The following is an 18,173-nucleotide window of genomic DNA, read 5'->3' on the forward strand; positions in this document are numbered from 1 at the left end:
GTGCTATTTAGCTCTTTCGCTTGCTTGTGCTCAAACACTGTTGGAAGTAAACTTTAAATATGTTTGTGCGCAAGCACAACCCGATGCATGCTAACTTCAGGCCAAAGGGTATCACAAAACAAAAGGAAGTGATCCCAGGTTTGCTGGAAAAGGCAAAAATTCTATTTTCTCCCAGGTGACCTTGTTGTCTATATTATAGAAAGAGGTAACAGGCTGGGAGCGTGCTTAGGTCATATTACAACATTTAAATCAAGGGAAAAAAAACCTATTGAGAGAATAGGGAAAAGTATGCTCTTTCTACATAGAAAGTATATATTTTTCAACTTAAAAATTAGCTTTTACTAGTTATAATTAAAAAGGCAGCAAAAATAGAAGTTGTATCTAGCGTGCCAGAAAAATAGTTAAAAACACAACTCTGTAACTGTAACTTGTATAAAGTACTTCAATGTTGCTGATTTTAGGTTATCTATCTCATATGAGGAGGGGACAAATCAACGATAGGTAAATGTAAGAGCCTCTATTTAGGAACTGTGTCCTATATTCAGGGCCGGTGCTTGTGTAAGGCAGTATAGGCAGCAAGGGGGCGCTAGATCTACCTGGCTGCCGGCACTGAGTAGTGAAAAATGTATGTGTGCACAGCACACACGGCACACTGACTAAATGACACACTGTCAGGAAACTTCTTCCTACATAAACCATACTTGCTAACTGTGTAATTGTATTTTATTAATTTATTTTGCAGCATTTTTGCTAATACATATGCTATTGGGCACGCACTGAGCAGCAATGCTATTATGCAGCACGGGCTGCTCGCTGCTGCTGGGCAGGGCGTGCGCCATGTGCGGGTGACAGTCACAGGAACAAAGCATAGAGGTAGGCTGGCAGCTCAGTAGCTCACTTCTTCACACTTGCACATCAGCAGCGCGTAACGCCTATGCCTATCTGACATGAGAGACTGTTAGTCAGTGGCGTCATGGAGCCTGGAGGGGGCTGACCGATAGCGTGGAGGAGCCGACTCTGAGGGAAAGTTGGAAACAAACGTCACGTGCAGACCAGTGGTCGGATGCTGGCATCTTGTGAGTTGTGAGTGACTGTCACTTGACAGTGACGCCCACCCAGATGCCCAGATCGGTGGTGGTTCTAATGAAGTGAGAGGTAGGTCTGGTAAATATGGCGGATTTATTTAATTATATACAACAGAATTCCTGGCTCTGACTGTATTATTATTTGTTTAATTTTTTAGCATAAAGCTAGCTAATATTTACTACCATAACCCTACTCATTTATGGCAGCTTAGCTAATATACACACATATGGTGGCACTGGCTAATACACTCACATATGACATGACAGCAATTATACACATATGGTGGCTAATACAGAGGAAGCGTATAAGTGAAACGCGACCGCGTCAGGGGCTTCGTGTTTATTTTAACTGCACTCTGTTAATTTCAGACTATCTACTAATTGATATTTTATTTGTTGTTGCAACATTTGTTGTAAAAATTTGGGGCATATTGTGGGAAGGATGGGGAAGGGATATATAGCATATTTACTGTAAAAACAAGTGGCTTATCTACCCTAATATAGTGCAATACAGGACACAGTTCCTAAATAGAGGCTCTTACATTTACCTAATATTGTTGATTTTTCCCCTCCTCATATGAGATAGATAAGCTAAAATCAGCAACATTGAAGTACTTTATACAAGTTGTGTTTTAAACAATTTTTCTGGCACGCTAGATACAACTTCTATTTTTGCTGCCTTTTTAACTATAACTAGTAAAAGCTAAATTTTAAGTGGAAAAATATATACTGTAAGTGTAGAAAGAGCATACTTTCCAAAGGGTATCACAACTGCGCTAATTTCTCCCCATAGACTTTGATGGCGTGCACGGGTAAAAAAAAAAATCTAAAACTTATCGCTAATCCGAAACTGCGTTAGACCTACAGTGCTAAACCCAAAGGTAGTTATGCATATCTTACATTCCTATGTTCTTCACATAGAAGAAAATGTTATTTTAAAATATATATTACTATATACATAGTGTGTGTGTATGTATATATATATATATATACTGCATATCTATACCAATATATCGATATAAATGTATACAGTTATAGATATATATAGGGATGTGAAGAACATTGTACTGTAAAATATTTACAGTAAATACACAGTAAAACACATTATAAAATATAAAAAATTATGTCATGTTTTAAAAGGAACATAAAACAAGTGGGGATAGAGACAAAATATAATATTGTACTTTAAAGTGATGGTAAACTCTTTTATTTTTAAATGACATATTTACATTTTTAATGTTATTTAATGTCAAACCGCATTATTACTTTTTAATTTTCAAATGTAAATTATCACTATTATTAGTCTTATTATGTTCTCAAGTTTGCAACGCAGCTCCCCGCCTCGCTCCGCCCCTCTTACATGTTCCTAACGAAACTTTCTATTTACTCCTCTCTCCTCCCTCTACTTACGTCATCTGTAGTGCTCGTTCACGAAAGTGAACGCATGCGCATTTGTTTCCCTGACGTTCTGGAAGTAGAGAGTGCAGTGTGAAAAATGACATAAGAGGCATGCGTGAAATAGAGCGTGCACGCGCAAAGTCTTATCCGGATTTCAATGCTTTTAATTGGTTGGTTGTATAGTCGGGAATGATCGTAATTGCGCATGCGCTAAAAATTATATTGCGAACAGCCTGTCTAGCGACTGGAGATATGATTGGGCACAGGCAGTGGAGATCAATGTGACGTCACGGTGGGCGGGCGATTTTACGGAACGGAGACATTCTGCAAATGAAAAAAAAAGGTAAACTGCTATTTCATGTTTAGATGGAAATTGCACAGGACATTAATATAGAGTATGACTATCCAGATTAGAAATTGAAACGATACTGAGTTTACCATCCCTTTAATTTACTTTAATTTTTTACTTCATAAGCCCATTTAGGATATGCACAGACCTCAACATACAGTCATGGCCAAAAATATTGGAACCCCTGCATTTCTGTCAGATAATGAATGCACCACTTCGCCCATAAAATTGTTGCAATTAAAAATGTTTAGGCATGGAGAAAAGAAGGCAAAACCTGACACATTCCACGCAAAATTCCAAAAATGGACTGGACAAAAATATTGGCACCTTCAATTTAATATTTGGTAGCACACCCTTTGGGAAAAAAAAACAATATATCAATTGCTTCCTGTAACTATCAATGAGTTTCTTACACCTCTCTACTGGAATTTGGACCACTCTTCTTTCACCAACTGCAGGTCTCTCAGATTGGAAGGGTTCCTTTTCCCAAATGTTTTTTTAAGATCTCTCCACATGTTATTGAGATCTGGACTCATTGCTGGTCAGTTCAGTACTCTCCAGTGCTTTGTCTTGAACCATTTCAGGGTGCTTTTTGACGTGTGCTTTGGGTCATTGTCCTGCTGTAAGACCCAGGACCACTGACGGAGACCCAACTTTCTGACACTACATTGCACAGAATTCCTTGGTAGTCTTCAGATTTCATAATGCTATGCACACAGTCAAGACATCCAGTGCCTGAAGCAGCAAAACAACCCCAAAAGATCAGTGAACCTCCACCATGTTTGACTGTAGGGACTGTATTCTTTTCTTTAAAAGCCTAATTTCTTTTTCTGAAAACAGTAAAATGATGGGCATTACCATAAAGCAGTAATTTTGTTTCGTCTGTCCACAGCACATTTTCCCAAAAGGATTTTGGCTTCCTCAGGTAAATTTTGGTAATCTGTTTTTTTTTATGTTTCTGTGTCAGCAGTGGGGTCCTCCTGGGTCTCCTACCATAGAATCCCTTTTCATTCAGAGGGCGACATATAGTGCAAGCTGACACATATGTACCCTGTACCTGAATTTGTCTGGAAGTTGATCGCGGTTATTTATAGACCATTCGAACAATCCTTTGTTGCGATCTTTGATCAATTATTCTATTTCATCCACATCCAGGAAGATTATCCACAGTGCCATGGGCTGTAAACGTCTTGACAATGTTGTTCACAGTGGACACAGGAACATTAAGATCTCTGGAGATGGACTTGTAACCTTGAGATTGTCCATGCTTTTCTACAGTTTTTGTTCTCAAATCCTCAGACAATTCTTTGCTACTCTTTCTCTTCTCCATGCTCAGTGTGGCACACAGACACAAAAACAGAAAGGTTGAGTCAAGTTTTCACTATTTTAACTGGTTGCCGTGTGATTACTATATTGTCAGCACCTGTTAAATTGATACAGGTGAGTTTAATTACAAATTACAGGAGCATCACAAACTTGGAATGCAATTATTTCTTACAATTTTGAGAAAGTGCCAATACTTTTGTCCAGTCCGTTATTGGAGTTTTGTGTGGAATGTGTCAGATTTGGCTTTTTTTTCTCCACTTTTTTTGTGTCATACCAATACAAACAAAAGAAATAAACATGAGAATGCCTAAACATTTGTAATTGCAACAATTTTATGGGCGAAGTTGTGCATTATCTGACAGAAATGCAGGGGTGCCAATATTTTTGGCCATGACTGTATATATATATATGTATATATATATATATATATATATATATATACACATACATATATAGAAGGCTCAAAATTTCAAGGACTAAGCTACTAACCAGCCCAAAATGATACTCGCCACACTCACTAACCCCCCCCCCCCCATTGCATATGTTTAGCCAATGTGAAACACCTTATTGTGTAGTAATATTTTAATATTGTTTTTGTTTTATACCATAATTCAAATAATGCTACATACAGTGATAAATTAACAAAAATAAGTGAATGGCGATTAGCAACATCAACTAGGGTTCTGTGTAAGACAACAGCTGGACAGAAAAAGGAAGTTGTTGAACTGAGCAGAGAGTGATGACATTAATGTGTGAGGTCATAGCAGACCTGGAATTCTTTTTTATAATTATCATCTCTCCTCTATCTTTCTATACTCCCTCCTCTCTTCAAACTCTCTTTTTAACCCCTCCCTTCTATCTCAGGCCATATCTTCTCTTTACATTCTTTCTCTCTCATACTTTACTCTTTTTTTTATTTCTCCACTCTTTCTTAACGCTATATTTTTCTCCAATTTCACTTGGCCTCTCAATCTCTCTTTGCCCCTGTTTACCCTCTTAAAAGGAAGTCTAAGCACAAATGGGGTCCCTATTGCCCTAGAGGAATATCATATCCTTGCCTTTTCATAAATATATAATATCCCTTTAGAATAGTATTTGAAGACATTCACTCACTAACTTTCACTCGCCACTGTTACATTTCTACTAAACCAAGAGAAGCCACTTGCAAAGGGTGTGCAATCCCCCCCCCCCACAAATGGGATAAGTCAAAAAAGGAACAGTAAATAAATATGTATAAATCTATATAAATGTATAAACTAAATAAAGTCCAATAAGTCGGCAAATAAAGTTCCAAATTTAAATGAAATTCATATCCATATAACTGTTGAAAAAAGCACTTACGGGATTTCTACTTACAGACTTAAACCTCAATCCAATGAGGTAAGTGCCGCATACTTCAAGGAGAGGCTCCACTTCCGTCACTCTGTATCTTGCTTCGGTCCTCCTGGGTATGGTATACTTCCCTTGCCACGAAATACAGCCGAGAAAAATAAGAAAGAAAAAACAAAGACTAGTGCAACACTGTGTATAAAAAGACTTAATCTAAAATTGCACTCCAAGGTAAAAAATGCTCACACCTCAATTGCATATGAGGTATCAGTAGCACCCAATAAAACATTTACAAGTGTGCTAAACTTCTTCCAAAGTCAATAATGTCTAATAAAAAGAAGTGTCACCCAGGTCAGGGTCCCGATCCCCGAATATAATCGTCTTTAGTAGCCCCTAGTAAGATTGTAGCCACCAAGAGTAAAGCAAGAGAGACCAAGAACAGTATAGGTACCACAGGATTTTTAAACCTTAAAAGGGGTTGTGCCGGATACCCCAGATACCCCGAATGGGTAGCTCCGCCAAACGGGTCCTGCTTCCTCCCTGTCAACTGCACCTATGTAGCTGGCAAGTGACCACAGCCTGTAGCCACTCCTAATGCCCGACAGCACCAGTATTCAGGGTCCCACCCTGTGGCAGACTCTGGCTACCCAGACTAGGTAGCTCTGCCAGACGGTCCTTCCTCTGCCTGGAACAAGCTGCTATGTAGCCCAGGAAAGTGATTTTAGCTGGAGCCCACCCAAATAACTAGACATACTAGCATTCAGATGAAACAGGAAGTCATTTTATTGTAAAACATACACTCCTTTTATACACACAGCTCATCTTGATAAGACACTGGACAATCCCACAATTTTCTCGCCATTCCCGCCTATCCAGACAGACCGGCACCTCCATAGCAGCAACAGTCCCACAGAATCCCAGTACTTAGGGGTGGCGGTTTTGGGGTGATCCCGGAGGAGCAGCGACACTTCCAGCTCTCGGTCCCCAGATGCCACAGTCCAAAAATCAGCGTGATTCGTTACTGGGGACCGGAGTTACAGTCCGTTGAAGTTATGGGGTTAGGGGTGTCCAAAAGCCCCAGTTCCCGAAGGAGCTCTCCTCCGATAATTCCCTCTGCTCTTGTCCTCCCTAGGGGCTACCAATCCTCAAAAGAGCAGAGCTCTGGGGCAAAGGGCTGCTGGAGCGACCAGAGGTAAAGTTAGCGGGTGTCCTGCTGTCCTTTGGCCGACCGGGAGTTCCAGGAGCCCTGACAGCCTGAGAGGGTTAGGCGGGTGTCCGTTGTGAGGTAGCTGACCGGGAGTTCCAGGGGCCCGGCCAGCCTAGGAGGGTGTTCCCGGTCATAGACCAGCTCTTCTCTTAACATGTTTAGAACACAAAAAGAAGCCAATAAAAAGCAAACAAAAAGCTTCCAGATATTGTGGTTGCTCTGAGGAGCCCAAAACCACTGAGAAACAACAGGGGTGAGGTTGTAGGGGGGTAGGGGTTTAACCCTTGCAGCCCGGTATCCGAGACAGCTCCACAGTTTTGCTGTTTCTCTCGTTCAGAGAGGGATTGCCTTTTATTTCGGGGTAGGACTGTACTGTGAAGTCAGGATCAGACTGATATGCTTCAGGAAAGTTCTTCTCTGTGAAAGGCACATGTTGAGCAAAAAGAGGCTGCTTCTTGGGTGGTAACTAGCCATAGAACAAGCTATTATGGTATTGTTCGTTCCCAGGTTGAGCTCTTCTCTCTTTTTATTTATGCAAATTGTGACACTTAGGGAAGTCTCCCTAAGTGTGACGCAGGAATCCAGACGTGGACCCGTTGCTCAGTGTGCCTAGAGGGATATGGCTGCACCTCACTGACGAGGCCAATAATAGGCCAAAAGGTACGTCTGGGGTTTTGCTGTTTCTCTCGTTCAGAGAGGGATTGCCTGGTATTTCGGGACTGGACTGTACTGCGAAGTCAGGATCAGACTGATATGCTTCAGGAAAGTTCTTCTCTGTGAAAGGCACATGTTGAGCAAAAAGAGGCTGCTTCTTGGGTGGTAACTAGCCATAGAACAAGCTATTATGCTATTGTTCATTCCCAGGTTGAGCCCTTCTCTCTTTTTATTTATGTAAATACAACAGTTACTGATTATATCATTAGTATAATGTGAGCTCAATAAGATGTTACCATTGGATGTTTTTGTTTATTGTTAGAATGTTTAAACCAATCAAAATGTGAATGGGTTAATGGCATAGGCCTTATATTTATATATCTGCCTAAGGAAGCAGTGCCAGTATGTCACGGTTCAAACCGTTCCATACAGACAGCCAGGCGTGGTCGCCCCTTCGGGGGCAAGCGAGGGAGTTGAACCTGGGACTTCTCTTGTCCTAGGCTTGTTCTCTTGCCTCTAAGCCATGGCTGCTTCTCTCTATTTGTGTGTGTATGTAAGCCTTTAATTACCTTTCCTTACCCTGCCTGCAGCACTGGGGCTGGACTCTTGATATTGCTTTGCCTGGATCACCTGTGCTCATTTACAACCTGTAAGTCAGACTTTTGCTGGGACTTCCTACCAATTAGCAGCTCATTATATGGCTATATAACCTTGCCTGTGCTCAGTGTCAGTTTTTTGTTTCCTGTTTCTAGTTTAGGTGTCTTTGTTCCTGAATCCCCAAGACTGACTCTGGCTTGTGACCCCGGCTCTGTTCATCATTTACCTGCACCTCTGGCTTCCTTTGATCTCTGCACTACCTTGACTACTCTCTTGAATTTACCCTTGTTTGTACAGCATACTCGGATCCTTGGTTTTTGCACACAGCCCCCGTGCATTTATTCACAGCCCAGGTGGTTTTCTTACCTGATAACCTTGGACTGTTATACCTGTAAGGGTGAGCACATATCTCTGCTACAGACTCCAAACCAGGTAAGACCTTTACACAGTAGCACTGGGAAAAGCGTTGCAGTTTGTTTTTATCTTTTTATGAATAAAACTACCCCTTTGCATATAGGGGTTTTTACCTGTTTATGGCATTGTGAGTTTTAATCTGGCCGCTATACCTTTTGCCTGACCACACACCAACCTTTTGGTTATCACATTTGAACCATCTAATCCAGATTGCCACAGTAAGCCAGCTGGGGAGCTCTGATCCATCCAGCCTGTCTGACTTGCACTGTATGATAGTGAATTCCACTTGTGAGTATATCTCTATGGTGGGGTTCACTGGATTTGTAGCAACCTGAAATTTGTGGGATTATCTGCACCATTGGAGCGCCTTTTTCTCTTTTCTGTATTATAAAACCTCAATTGCAAATGAGGTATCAGTAGCACCCAATAAAACATTTTCAAGTGTGCTAAACTTCTTCCCAAGTCAATACAGCACAGATGCAAATAATGTCTAATAAAAACCAGTGTCACCCAGGTCAGGGTCCCCGAATATCAGCGTCTTTAGTAGTATCCTTATGTGTTTCGAAGGTTGTACATATCAATACCTTCTTCGTCAGAGGATACATATACTGTATATTCTTCCAAATAAATTGCACTCTCTGTATTTAAGGCACAGCAAACATGTTTATTCCATGATGCTTTGGGGCGTTCACTCCTTGCTCAGAACATATATATATATATATATATATATATATATCTATACTCGTTTACACATATTTAGACACACGGACATATATATATATATATATATATATATATAATCCAAGCAGGGAGTGCACTCACTGGATTTAGAAAATAAATTAATATTTATTAAATGGGGATGAACCCCGAAATGTCACCATTTAATAAATAAATTTATTTTATAAATCTAGTGAGTGCAGTCCCAGCTTGGATCTTCTACAAATAATTTGACTTTGCACCCTGGTGGAAGACTTTTGAACTGGGAGTGCAGATACACAGAGGAAGTATATATATATATATATATATATATATATATATACACAGCAGACATCAAGTCACTCTACACAGTAATTGATAATGTAGAAGGTATAAAAAAAATCCAGAATACATTCAAGGAATATGATTTTCCAAACCAAATACAACGAGAGTTTCTGCTAAAGGGTATATATTTTATACTAGAAAATGACTATTTTTGTTTCAATGGAACATATTACAGGCAAATACAGGGAGTGCAGAATTATTAGGCAAATGAGTATTTTGACCACATCATCCTCTTTATGCATGTTGTCTTACTCCAAACTGTATAGTCTCGAAAGCCTACTACCAATTAAGCATATTAGGTGATGTGCATCTCTGTAATGAGAAGGGGTGTGGTCTAATGACATCAACACCCTATATCAGGTGTGCATAATTATTAGGCAACTTCCTTTCCTTTGGCAAAATGGGTCAAAAGAAGGACTTGACAGGCTCAGAAAAATCAAAAATAGTGAGATATCTTGCAGAGGGATGCAGCACTCTTAAAATTGCAAAGCTTCTGAAGCGTGATCATCGAACAATCAAGCGTTTCATTCAAAATAGTCAACAGGGTCGCAAGAAGCGTGTGGAAAAACCAAGGCGCAAAATAACTGCCCATGAACTGAGAAAAGTCAAGCGTGCAGCTGCCAAGATGCCACTTGCCACCAGTTTGGCCATATTTCAGAGCTGCAACATCACTGGAGTGCCCAAAAGCACAAGGTGTGCAATACTCAGAGACATGGCCAAGGTAAGAAAGGCTGAAAGACGACCACCACTGAACAAGACACACAAGCTGAAACGTCAAGACTGGGCCAAGAAATATCTCAAGACTGATTTTTCTAAGGTTTTATGGACTGATGAAATGAGAGTGAGTCTTGATGGGCCAGATGGATGGGCCCGTGGCTGGATTGGTAAAGGGCAGAGAGCTCCAGTCCGACTCAGACGCCAGCAAGGTGGAGGTGGAGTACTGGTTTGGGCTGGTATCATCAAAGATGAGCTTGTGGGGCCTTTTCGGGTTGAGGATGGAGTCAAGCTCAACTCCCAGTCCTACTGCCAGTTTCTGGAAGACACCTTCTTCAAGCAGTGGTACAGGAAGAAGTCTGCATCCTTCAAGAAAAACATGATTTTCATGCAGGACAATGCTCCATCACACGCGTCCAAGTACTCCACAGCGTGGCTGGCAAGAAAGGGTATAAAAGAAGAAAATCTAATGACATGGCCTCCTTGTTCACCTGATCTGAACCCCATTGAGAACCTGTGGTCCATCATCAAATGTGAGATTTACAAGGGGGGAAAACAGTACACCTCTCTGAACAGTGTCTGGGAGGCTGTGGTTGCTGTTGCACGCAATGTTGATGGTGAACAGATCAAAACACTGACAGAATCCATGGATGGCAGGCTTTTGAGTGTCCTTGCAAAGAAAGGTGGCTATATTGGTCACTGATTTGTTTTTGTTTTGTTTTTGAATGTCAGAAATGTATATTTGTGAATGTTGAGATGTTATATTGGTTTCACTGGTAAAAATAAATAATTGAAATGGGTATATATTTGTTTTTTGTTAAGTTGCCTAATAATTATGCACAGTAATAGTCACCTGCACACACAGATATCCCCCTAAAATAGCTAAAACTAAAAACAAACTAAAAACTACTTCCAAAAATATTCAGCTTTGATATTAATGAGTTTTTTGGGTTCATTGAGAACATGGTTGTTGTTCAATAATAAAATTAATCCTCAAAAATACAACTTGCCTAATAATTCTGCACTCCCTGTACAGGGAACCGCAATGAGGACACGCTTTGCCCCAAGTTATGTCAATTTAGTATTATCAAATTGGGAAAATGAATATATATGGAGTCAAAATAAATATATGGAAGGTATAAAGACATATAAAAGATATATTGACAATGTCTTTTTAATTTGGAAGAATGATTCCAGATCATTAATGTCTTTTTTAGAACATCTAAATAAAAATAGCTTGGGACTAATTTTTGAATATAAAATATATAAATTAAAATGTGAATTTTTAGATCTATGTATAGAAATACAAAATAATAGAATAAAAACAAAAACTTTCTTTAAGTCGGTAGATCAAAATACATATTTAAACAACAATAGCTGTCATGATAGAAAATGGCTAGAAAATATTCCTAAGGGACAATTTATTAGAGTTAAGAAAAACTGTACTGACGTGACGAATTCGATTTTCACTCTCAGGCTGAAATATTAACCCCTTAACGACACGCGTCGTACAGGGTACGTCGCACACAACCTGGTCTTTAAAGACCAGCGACGTACCCTGTACGACGTTGGGGTTGAAAGTGGCTGGAAGCGATCCTGATCGCTTCCAGCCGCTTTCCGGTTATTGCAGTAATGCCTCGATATCGAGGCATCACTGCAATAACATTTTACCCCATCCGATGCAGAGAGAGCCACTCTGTGGCCCTCTCTGCACCGGACATCGATGGCCCGCAATCGTTGGTGGGTGGGAGCCGACGTGGGAGGCGGGTGGGCGGCCATCGGTGCATGTCGTAATGCAGCGGTGGGCGGGATCGTGGGCGGGCTCGCTGGGGGCGCGTACGGACACGCGCGCGTGCACGCAGGGAGGCGGGCGGGCGCGTGCACGGGGAGGGAGCGGGTGGGAACCATTACACTATGGAACAGTTTGTTAAAATATAGAGGCAGAGAGGGGGAATAAAAATTTATTTTAAACAATCGAAGTAATCTGGGAGGGGGTGGGGGTTTTATTCTTTGGAGGGGGGAAGCTACACTACAGAAAAGTGGGGGAAAAAATAAAAAAATATATATTTTTTTGTAAACTGGGTACTGGCAGACAGCTGCCAGTACCCAAGATGGCTCCCAATAATGTAGAAGGGGAGGGTTAGAGAGCTGTTTGGGGGGGATCAGGGAGGTTTGGGGCTAAGGGGTATTCTACACAGCAGCATATGTAAATATGCTAAAAAAAAATAATTAAAAAAAAAGATACCTTTTATTTTAGTACTGGCAGACTTTCTGCCAGTACTTAAGATGGCGGGGACAATTGTGGGGTGGGGGAGGGAAGAGAGCTGTTTGGGAGGGATCAGGGGGTCTGCTGTGTTAGGTGGGAGGCTGATCTCTACACTAAAGCTAACATTAACCCTGCAAGTTCCCTACAAGATCCCTAATTAACCCCTTCACTGCTAGACATAATACACGTGTGATGTGCAGCGGCATTTAGCAGCCTTCTAATTACCAAAAAGCATCGCCAAAACCATATATGTCTGCTATTTCTGAACAAAGGGGATCCCAGAGAAGCATTAACAACCATTTGTGCCATAATTGCACAAGCTGTTTGTAAATAATTTCAGTGAGAAACCTAAAATTGCGAAAAAATTTACGTTTTTTAAAATTTGATCGCATTTGGCGGTGAAATGGTGGCATTAAATATACCAAAATGGGTCTAGATCAATACTTTGGGTTGTCTACTACACTACACTAAAGCTAAAATTAACTCTACAAGCTCCCTACATGCTCCCTAATTAACCCCTTCACTGCTGGGCATAAAACACGTGTGGTGCGCAGTGGCATTTAGCAGCCTTCTAATTACCAAAAAGCAACACCAAAGCCATATAAGTCTGCTATTTCTGAACAAAGGGGATCCCAGAGAAGCATTTACAACCATTTATGCCATAATTGCACAAGTTGTTTGTAAATAATTTCTGTGAGAAACCTAAAGTTTGTGAAAAAATTTGTGAAAAATTGAACAATTTTTTTTATTTGATCGCATTGGCGGTGAAATGGTGGCATGAAATATACCAAAATGGGCCTAGATCAATACTTTGGAATGTCTTCTAAAAAAAATATATACATGTTAAGGGATATTCAGGTATTCCTGACAGATATCAGGGTTCCAATGTAACTAGCGCTCATTTTGAAAAAAAGTGGCTTTGAAATAGCAAAGTGCTACTTGTATTTATTGCCCTATAACTTGCAAAAAAAGCAAAGAACGTGTTAACATTGGGTATTTCTAAACTCAGGACAAAATTTAGAAACTATTTAGCATGGTTGTTTTTTGGTGGTTGTAGATGTGTAACAGATTTTGGGGGTCAAAGTTAGAAAAAGTGTGTTTTTTTCCATTTTTTCCTCATATTTTATAATTTTTTTAATAATAAATTATAAGATATGATGAAAATAATGGTATCTTTAGAAAGTCCATTTAGTGGCGAGAAAAACGGTATATAATATGTGTGGGTACAGTAAATGAGTAAGAGGAAAATTACAGCTAAACACAAACACCGCAGAAATGTAAAAATAGCCCTGGTCTTTAAGGGAAAGAAATTGAAAAATGGCCTTGGTCCTTAAGGGGTTAAAGAACAGATTTATAGAAAAATGCTTTAAACCAACAATACTCAAAGAAAATTTGATATGCTACGAAAAAACAGTGATTCAGTGAGTACAAAAATAAAAACAAAGAAACATTGTATAAATAAGATTAATGAATATAATTTGCTGGTTAAAACAGAAGAAAACAAGTATAGTAAGAGAATGCTAACCACATATAACCAAGATAAAAATAAAATAGAACAGGCCATAAATAAACATTGGCATTTGGTGTGTAAAGATCCTTTACTAGGCCCAATTGTACCCAATAAGAACAAAACAATCTGCAAAAAAGAAAAACATTTGAAAACGATATTATCCCCCTCTGACCTTACACCGACGTTTGTAGAATGGGATAAGAAACAACAGGAAACAGATTCTAGTTTAAAACAGAAAATATTATTGACAAAAAAACAACCTATTATGGGCTGCATAGGTGTGGAAGATGTGACTACTGCATGCATTGTCCAAATAGAGAATGATTCTTTAACTTTGAAGGGAAATAATTCAAAATAAAGAATTTTATTAATTGTGATTTAACATATGTGATTTATATGTTAAAATGTAGTTGCAATTTGTATTATATAGGGCGTACTACACGCCCCTTCCGGAAAAGAATGTATGAGCATATATATAATATAAAAACAGGCTTTGCTAAACATTCTGTTTCTCGACATTTCAACCAGGTGCATAATAAAGATCCTAAGAGTCTGGAGTTCCTAGGAATAGAGCACATACCGGTGGATAGAAGGAGTGACAGAGAAAGGAGACTAAACCAGACAGAAACATTCTGGATCCTGAATTTGGACACCTTACAACCGAAGGGACTAAATGAGAATTTTGATTTGGTGTCATTTTTATAAACAAATATATGTTTGAAAATTGTTCTTATGAGCTGTTAGGGCCATTAAAAAGAAGTGTTGAAATGGCTATTAAATTAATTATGTAAAAATGACAGACAATATTTAGTGGTATTTCTTTTTAAACTTAAGATGATTTTTTGAGAAAATCAGTTTTTTTTAAAGAAATAAGTAAAAAGAAAAAAGAATGTAATGTACCTTTAAATCCATGAAGTTTGTTAAAATAACATGCAGTTTGATATGCTCCGTAGTAATTTGGATACAATATCACTTATCAGTTACTAGTCTTGTATATTTGGTTACCCAAGCCAGCTGGACATGCAAATATAACAACACAAAAATAAGTCCAAATTTAACAAGGAATTAAGTAGAAAAGTAACTGCTAAATTAAGAATATGTATATAAAAAATGTTTTTAAAAAAGGTGCAATCAAAAAGCATAAGGTTATTTCTAAACGCATATATATATATATATATATATATATATATATATATATATATCATGTATATGCCTTTGTTATTTGCGGTGTATGTTATTATTATTTTACATTTTATATTTTACTTTTTTTTGTGTGTGACTATTATGAGAATATTTGTATATAATAGAGCTATATATATATATATTTTTTATTGCTACTCTATTATGAGAATATATGTATATAGTAGAGCTATGCCTTTAATAACATTTAGGAACACATAAGTATTTGAAGACTTGAAAAGGTGATGCTCTCACTCAGTAGAAGCCTATTGGTCATTTAGGCAAGTGCTGTCTGTTAAATAGGAGCGATTGACTCTGTTAGTTACACCTGAGGAAGGGGCGTGGCCCTGAAACTAGTAGTGGTAACGTAAACACAGAGGGCTCCATGTACTAAGCAGTCAGCGAGCTACCCGCAACAAATCTCGCGTCAAAATTCGCAAACTGATATGTACAAAGCCGTCAATTATGTTAAAACTCGCATCTTTAAAATTGTGAGCGTACTTATCCGCCAAACCTCGCTACCGCTCCATTTTTCACTGTAATTAGACACATTTGACCACCAACTCGCCAAAAACGAATGTACTAAAAAATCTATTTGTCCGCTCGCTACAATTTCCGCTCCCACCTCGTTATTTTTGCCTCGCCACCTTTTAGGTGGCGGGCAAGGTACAAAACAATAGGAAAGTCAATCTAGACGCTAGTCTAGACATATATAAAAGGCAGTAATATCAGCATTGTACTTACAGCATAACTGGCGTCTAATTTGTCTCTCATTTCCATGTACATAAATTGCGCCCAATTTGTCGACTGTAATTAAAGAGTAATCTATTTAAATTTGTATTGTATAGTTGTCAATCTTTATAATTATTTTTATATTAATATTTATATATTATCAGATCCAGATGAAGCCATATCCAAATTGTAAATAAATATTACAAAAATAACGCTCTGTTATCACTCTTCAAAAAATTTTGAACAATAATAAAGTTGTTTAGATAAGTTGAACTTTTATAGGAGCAAAATTCTATTCCCGCGACTACTATGATGTTCGTGACACCTTGCATGTCACGTGTTAATAATTGGCCAGACAATTCAACTGAAAGTTAAGTACATCAGCTTAGTCGCGGCGAGCGAGGCGTCAAATTTATCAACAATCCGCAACTGCTCGCGGCGGGCTAGACTTGTCTATTTATTGGGGGAATATTAGTACATAGCGACAGCGGACACCATTTCGCCCGCGGCGAGTAACGGCGAGTTTATCCGCGTCTACAATGACGGATGAATTGACTGCTTAGTACATGGAGCCCAGAGTCTGGCCAGGCAAGTGTTTGCAGTTTCTCTCGCTCTTCATTTATCAGAGTACTATATGATTTTTAGTTTTTTAAAATGTTTTTATACTTGTGATTTAATACTGCATATTTGTATGTTGTAAATTTGTATATTGTATGAAAGTGGGGACAACAGTGCTCCATTTCATCTCAAAAACTTTTATTTGCCCTCCATTGTGCAAATAGTTTTTTAGCCTATGTGTTAGGACTATATACAATAGCAACATTTAATACTATTGCTTTGAGAATAGGTATATGCTATATCTTTTTAAATGTTCTAAGACATGGTCTGTTAGTAAAATAAAGTGGGTTTTTTTTTACACATTGTGTAGTTCTAGTTTATATTTGCTGTATACAGCACTGTTTATATACTCTTTTATATATATATATATATATATATATATATATATATATATATATATAATATATATTATATATATTATAGCCCTTTACTTTCAATTATCTACGGATAATTGAAAGTAAAGCGCTACGGAATTTGGCGGCGCCATACAAATAAATGATAATAATTATCTTGCCATATACCATGTTCCTTTAAAAACTTATATAAATCTTTATAAAGTGTATATATGAGTAACACTTTATTTTAATGTATTTATGTGGTGTTAGGGGCACATTTTTGTTTTAACGCTTACTCTTTACGCTAGGTCTCCACTAGCGCAAACCTGTTTACTTTCAACTTGTAATATGCGAGCAAGTTAGCGTGGTCACAATATTGGTCTAGTAGCGTACCACTTGTAATCTAGGCCAAAATAGGTAAAAGCTCTAAATTAGAAGACCTAGGAGAGAAATCTAGCCTTTAAGGCCTCTTTTGGATTTCTTTATATAATCTGTAAGAAAAACATTTGCGTGAAAGAAATTATTCATCAAGTAATAAAGGAGTAATAGCCACTCATGAAACTATTCAGTATATAACCTTACTCTTCTTATAAAGAGAAAATAATCAAATGCATGAGGCTCAGAGCCAGCAATTAACTTAAAGACAAGGCGCTTCATCATGGCTTATCGTGTTAATCAAAGGGGATGTAATACGGCTTCAGACTACTAGAGAATAGGGCAAAGCTCAAGTAGGTATTGGGCTCTCTAGATTAAAATAAATGCAAAAGGGCATAAAGAGATTGATATATTAAATGTCACATTAAAGCTTGCTGCGCTAGATATCTTGATCCAGTTACAAAAACAGCTCAGGCTATGTATAAATTTCTCTGTAAAATGCCCTGGCTCATGTGTAACCTAACAATGCACATATAATAAAGGATATGTAGATCTACATGTAATTTCTAAAATTACAAAAATTTGCAGTAGATATAAAAGATAGCTTCCTTTTTAGGTCTACAAGTAAGCTAAACCTTACTACCCTAACACAATGAAATATCCCAATATGCATAGTAGAGGTAGGCTAGAAGAAGCATTAAAGGGCCAGTGAAGTCAGAATTAAACTTTCATGAACCAGATAGGGCATGTCATTTTAAACAACTTTCCAATTTACTTTTATCATCAAATTAGCTTTATTCACTTGGTATTCTTAGTTGAAAGCTTAACCATATGCTGATTCCTAAGCCCTTGAAAGCCACCTCTTATCTGAGGCATTTGACAGTTTTTCCACAGCTAAAGGACGTTAGTTCATGTGTGCCATATATAAAACGTGCTCATGCACGTAGTTACTTATGAGAGGGCACTGATTGGCTAAAATACATGTCTGTCAAAATAACTGAAATAAGGGGCAGTTTGCAGAGGCTTAGATACAAGGTAATCACA

The sequence above is a fragment of the Bombina bombina genome, chromosome 6 (genome assembly GCF_027579735.1).
Source record: "Bombina bombina isolate aBomBom1 chromosome 6, aBomBom1.pri, whole genome shotgun sequence".
In the NCBI taxonomy this organism is placed as follows: Eukaryota; Metazoa; Chordata; class Amphibia; order Anura; family Bombinatoridae; genus Bombina; species Bombina bombina.